This window comes from Choristoneura fumiferana, chromosome 6 (genome assembly GCF_025370935.1).
Source record: "Choristoneura fumiferana chromosome 6, NRCan_CFum_1, whole genome shotgun sequence".
Lineage (NCBI taxonomy): Eukaryota > Metazoa > Arthropoda > Insecta > Lepidoptera > Tortricidae > Choristoneura > Choristoneura fumiferana.
Window position 1 is genome coordinate 20169022 of NC_133477.1, and position 6664 is coordinate 20175685.

The following is a 6664-nucleotide window of genomic DNA, read 5'->3' on the forward strand; positions in this document are numbered from 1 at the left end:
ATAGTTACTTGAAAACATGATACTTGAATTGAAAATAGTAATAAGTAACAAAATCCTAACTTCACACAAAACGCTGTTATCTCTTTCGCAGGTGACATCATGCACAGCCACGACTACCGGGTCCCCGATATCTTCACCAACAAGCGAGTCCTGGTGGTGGGCGCTGGACCTTCAGGGATGGACATCGCGCTGGAAGTCACCACCGTAGCTTCCAGGGTTATCCTGAGCCACCACCTCAAGGAACAGCCTAAGACTGTGTTCCTGACAACTTGGTGCAGAGAAGCCAGATGTGGAGCGGCTGGAGGAAACCAGGCGGTGTTCCTTGATGGAAGTGAAGAGGAAGTTGATGTGGTGTTCCTATGCACCGGTTAGTGATTAATTGTAAATGAATAATCGATTAATATAGGCTTTATTTGTAGAAGTCCTTATATCAATGAAGTACAAAATTGGTTGAAGTACAAGATTAGCAATTTAAGTTGTAATTAATTTGGTAGTTCCGCACGTAAAAAAATATATTTTATTGACGGACTGGTGATAATAGACACGTATTTTATTATTTGTCAATCAAACAAAAAATTACAAAGATAGAGCGCGTCAAAATTTGAGTGTGACGTCGCCCTTAGTGAAAAGTGTTCTAGTGCTTCTAGTTATGACCTTACAAGGAACTTTCAGCAGCGTTTTCACCAATAATGCGCGGGGATGTGTTACGAGGAATGCTTCACTTACACGTCCTCGCACAGCACAATCTAGTGGAAACAGCTGAGCGGAGCGAGGCGAGGTAAATGAAGCGTTTCTATTGGTTAATGGAAAACATATTCCTTGTAACACATCCTCTCACATCTCTGGTGGAAACGCTGCTTAGACCGGCTATATGTGTCCATATTTTTTATTTGATTGACAAAAAATTTAAATCGTGGCCATTTTATATATGTAGCCTGTAATATGCCCCACTGCTGGGCAAAGGCCTCCCCTTTCTTTCGCCACTCTTCCCTATCATTGCACCTGCCAATCGAGCTGAAAAGCGCTCAGTCGTCCGCATCTCCTCATCTCCTAGTCTTGAAAAATACTAGAATTATTTACATATAAAGTTTTAGGTCTAGCTTATTGGTACCTTTTAGGCAAGAATCCCTTAAGAGTAAATTCTTCTTTCATCTTCTTTCTTAGGGAAAGAAAGAAAAAAGGTTGAAATAATTATTCACAATAACGAACTATTTACAATACAACATTAGAAAGAAGTATTCATTGCTTTGAAGGAACTCTCTAATAGCTGAAGCGATATAACAGCGCTTTTAGAGCATTGGTGACCCTCGGAGCTACCAAGATTATACAAGTTTTATTCCATTAAGATACATAATAGATAATTTGTAAACTATGAAACATAATTATTTACTGTTAATTTATGTATTTTTATGTTACAATAAAGCTTAAATATAACTTCAGGTACCGTAAATGGCCAGGGATTATAAAATGCGAGCAAAATCGTTTACTAAAAGAGGTATGATAAATTATGACAACTGACAAAAATATTTTAAGTCCTCGTATTTTACGAACCTGGTGATAACTCCTAACGGTAATTCGAAGTAGATATAAGGCTCCTGAATTAACATGCAGTATTTCAAGGACCAATATTATATTGCTTCCTTTGTACACCAGGCTACCTTAAACTTCCCGTTCCTCCACGCGTCGTCGGAGTGGTCGTCGACGACAACTGCGTGGAGCCCTTCTCTACAAGCTCTTCGCAACGATCACAGTAACTTGACCCCTCTCATGTCTTACGTGGGGTGCCTATCTATGTTGTGGCGTTCTCTCATGTTTCGATATCGGCAGGTAAGAAACTGGTAAGCGCTAGTTTTACAGATGTGATGAGATGATATCCTGGACCAAGTTCAAAAAAATTGTAACAAAAACTGAAGACTGCAAAAAACGGTGAAAATAATTTTCTACCAGTTCAGACTGGTAGAAAATTATTTCCATCAACCGGTGCCGGTGTCTCAACACGAATCTTTTTTTAACCCCCCGACGCAAAAAGAGGGGTGTTATAAGTTTGACGCTATGTATGTCTGTGTGTCTCTGTGTGTGTTGTGTCTGTCTGTTTATGGCACCGTAGCTCGTAAACGGGTGGACCGATTTGAGTGCGGTTTTTTTTTAATTTGAAATCAGGTTTTCTAACGGTGGTTCTTAGACATGTTCCATCAATGTCGGTGTAGCCGTTTTTGAGATATTTAACTTTGAAGTGACAAAGTTGGGGGTTTTCCAACTTTTTGGTTAGGTTAGGTTATCCAACTTTTTGTTGGTTAGGTTATGGGAAGTTGAGTCATTCAATAGCCGTCCACCCGCGCCGAGCAAACGAGTCAGCTAGCGTAGGGTAGGCCCTAAAAGATAGTTAGCTGCCACAGAGAAGCAAGATCATCCCAGCCTATACACGTCCCACTGCTGGGCACAGGCCTCCTCTTAGATGAGAGAGCTTGGGCAGTAGTTCCCACGCGGGCCCAGTGCGGATTGGGAACTTCACACGCACCATTGAATTGCTTCTCAGGTTTGTGCAGGTTTCCTCACGATGTTTTCCTTCACCGTAAAGCTCGTAGTAAATATTAAATGTAATTCCGCACATGAATTTTGATAAACCCAGAGATGCGAGCCGGGGTTTGTACCCATGATCCTCTGCTTGAGAGGCCATAGGTCAAACCACTCGGCCACCACGGCTTGAAGCAAGATGATTGGTCATTATTAAAGTCATCCCTGTGTCCTCAGGTCCGGTACTACGTACGATCAATGAACGGCACCTTCAAGCTGCCGTCCCGCGAGGTGATGACGAGGCACTGGGAGCAGGAGAAGCTGGATCGCGCGGCGAGGGGGTACACCAAACGGCAGACCCATATGATGGGACCTGATCAGGTAATTATAAGCCTTGCGTTTGAAATTGATCTTGTGCATCCAATTTCACCTAATTTATCGAACCAGGTGTTACTTTGTGGAAGCGCTGTCGTGCACAAGCACGTGTGGTTGCGATTTCAGTGTGAAATCGACTTTTGACAGTTAAGTAGAAACGTAATAATCAAATTAGTAGGCGATATTCTATTCTATTTTTTCTAGCACTGGCAGAATCTTTGATAGTGTCGATGAAGCTTTAATTTCGCTTTAACAAAAAATATTGTTTTTTTTTATTCGACTGGATGGCAAACGAGCAAGTGGGTCTCCTGATAGTAAAAGATCACCACCGCCCATAAACATCTGCAACACCAGGGGTATTGCAGATGCGTTGCCAACCTACAGGCCTAAGATGGGATTCCTCAAGTGCCAGTAATTTCACCGGCTTTCTTACTCTTCACGCCGAAACACAACAGCGCAAGCACTGCTGCTTCACGGCAGGATTAGAGAGCAAGTTGGTGGTAGCAATCCGGGCGGACCTTGCACAAGGTCCTACCACCTGCAAGAAGAAAAGATTAAATGATTAAATGCTGTCAGGATATAAATTGGCACACTTTATTAAGGCCCGGCTACACGAACAAATAATAAGTCGGGAAGCGTAGCGTAACTCACAGCAAATTCCACACAAAAAGTAGCCATACCTAAAACCAAACGACTTATGGTTCAAATACGAATCAATTTCGAGGTTGCAAAAGACGTGCTTGTTGATTGGTTAAAATTCAGAAAGAATTCAGAGATTGGTTGGCTCGCGTGATGCAATGTCAGATGAACAAACTACATAGATAGCTGACGTTCAGACGGATCACTTCTTACATCTAACGTTTCAATGACGTAGGCCCAGCTACACTCAGCGACTTGCATGCGCAAACTTTGGTTTGTATAAAAATTGACGCAAAAACTGTATAACTGTTGGGTGACGTAGTCACATTTGGCCTCGTTGAAAAATCAGGTAAAAAAAAGTGTATGCCGTTCACAAGCCATTTGTGCGGTATACCGTTTTGCCGTCTTAACGCGCATGCTTGCTTATGCAAATTAGAATTTGCACAAATATAATAAAAATACAAAAAAAAAAAAAGTGCTGAGTACAAAGGCGGACTTATCCTTGAAGGGATCTCTGCCAGTCAACCTTTGCGTGTAGCTGGATCTCTAGGTCAGTTCACAAGAGCTGGAACGAATGAATTGAACGAATGTAAAAGTCACTCGTCACGTCACTGTGTCATTGCTGTTCTTACAAAAGAGCTTTCTAATGTTTTGTAAACAAGTAGGTACTATACTATATAATTTATAGAATCTGGCTTTACTTTGCGGAGGTCCATATCAATGAACTAAAACAATTACTTTGCTCACCCGCGATTTAAGGTCGCGGGTGAGCAAAGTAATAGTTTTAGTTCATTAAGTACTAGGTATACTTACTTCTTATAACACGACAACCTATATTTAACCACTTATGATGTATGTATTATACATTATCATTCACTTATTCAATTCTTTCATGCCAAGAATCAATCTTAGGGGCTGCTGGGAATCGCCAAAGTAATCTCTCACGCGACTGTCTATAACTAATAAGAATTCAAAAAAATAATCTAAGTACCTAGAATGCTTGGAAGTCTCTGTCAAATGTAGGATCCACGAACGAAGAACAACATGAGCGATCTCATCCATATTCACGATTTGTTTAACTGAATAAAAAATATTATGTGTATCGCATCAAACTGACATAAATAAGATAAACAATAAATGTCGTTGGACAAGAATAAATCAAAGGCCAATTATCCTTTTTATGGATGACATTGAAACTAAAGAACCTACTGATACATTCATTCCTTATACATCGGGATCAGGGCAAACAGCTGATAAGGAAGCGGTGGAGATCAGTCCACACAATGCCGGCCTGTCGCTATAAACAGTAAGGTCTCTGCAAATTGTGATAAATATTAACCTTTAAAGGAAAAAGTAAGAATAAACGGCTCTGTAAGACAAACATCTCCTGGTAGAGTGAGGTGCGGAAGAATACTCAGTTCCTTGGGAAGAATTAAATTGGTGTCATTAATGCCAACATCCCTTTAAATAGTCGTGGTGGCCCGAGGAGTTGTTTGCCGTATAGCCTCTCAAGCAGAGGGTTCTGCGTTCGAACCTGGCCTCGCAACTCTGACTCTTTCGGTATTTATCATGTGCGAAATTACATTTGAAAATAACGTGGAGCTTACACCTGGGAAGGATCCAATGGTGTGTGAAGTTCGTAATCCGCACTGGACCCGCGTGATAAGTATAGGACAAGCCCTCTTATTCTGACCTGGGTCTATGCCCTGCAGTGCAAAAATATAGGCAGAGATGACAGCACTTTTAATTACCGATCACCGTCCTCAGTTATGTTTTTGTTATTTTATAGATATGTTTTGTTTCTTCCGTGGATGTCGTAAGAGGCGACTGAGGATATAGGTTAAGGTATACCGTAGGCGACAGGCTAGCAACCTGTCACTATTGTGCCGTTTTTGTCAAACTTAAAACCTAAAATTGCTAAAAGTGGCTCCGAAGCGGTAACGTTTCGTGTGCTCTGCCTACCCCATTTGGGAATACAGGCGTGATGTTTGTGTGTGTGTGTTTTGTCCAATGATGCCGATAGTTGCCACCCATGCAGCGCTGTCGTCGTGCACGATCCCAATAGCTGCTTTTACATCTGTTATAGCAACAATCATGTTATCTGTGGCGGGCTGGAAACTGGCCAAGCTATTCGCAATATTACTTATGTGCCTAGGCGGAGTACTACGTGGGTCTCTCAGTGGAGAGCGGCGCGGCGCCGCTGCCTCCGGTCTTTACCAGCATACACAACAACAGCAGCCAGAAGTTCTTGGACGACCTGGTCCACTACCGCAAGGATGTTTACTGCATCATAGACGATGAGCATTTCGTCTGCTATACTAAAGCCTAGGTGGCATACTGTTTTTTTAGGTTCAGTTGTCTTAAGGGCAGAAGACACTAGGTCCTTGTTATTATTTACTTGATTTTAGTTTTTAAATTGTTACTTAAGTGCTTTATAGGAAATGGCGGCGTGCAGTCTGAAAAATCCATAATGGACAACTCGAGCCCAGACAGTTTTTCCTGTTAGTAAAATCGATGACATGGTCCCTAAGAACAGATCTTCGTATGTCTTATAGTTTCAGACTTTCCCACACTGACCGACCTAAATGAGCATAATATTTGAAAATGACGTTTAGATTAATTGGAATAATACACACATACACCTACCGTTCAGAATAAGATTGTAATGTATTTTTTCAAGATTACCTGAGTAAGTTAAAAGAGCGTTATAATCCAAATGCCGTTTTAATAAGCATCAAAAAAAACTCAAATATTGCGTTGTAAGTTAGATATTGTCATATTTAAAAGATCTGATAAGTTTTGGTATAATTTATTTAATGTTTTGATTATAAACTGTAATAAACATGTTTAATCAAAGTTATGAGTTAATAAATACAATCGATACGTACCTACTTGCTTAGTTGTTTTTCAATAGCACTATTACTGATAACGTAATTATATTCATTAGTCTCATGATCTACGACCTTTCTTGATGCCTTATGTATGACTGTAGTCTAGATCTAGATTGAATACAAGCAAATTAGGCACTGTATTAATTGTAGCATGTAGGTATTTAATTAAAGTATTTCGGTCCATTGACACATTTTAAGGAAAATATCAGAATCGCATTTCAAAAATCAATATAACTCAAAGAAAG

At 40.6% G+C, this 6664-nt stretch overlaps 1 pseudogene; it reads left to right on the plus strand.

The window, feature by feature from the left end:
* LOC141429287 (senecionine N-oxygenase-like) overlaps positions 1–6419 on the plus strand; it is a 28990-nt pseudogene extending 22571 nt beyond the window's left edge.
* Positions 6420–6664: the final 245 nt, after the last annotated feature.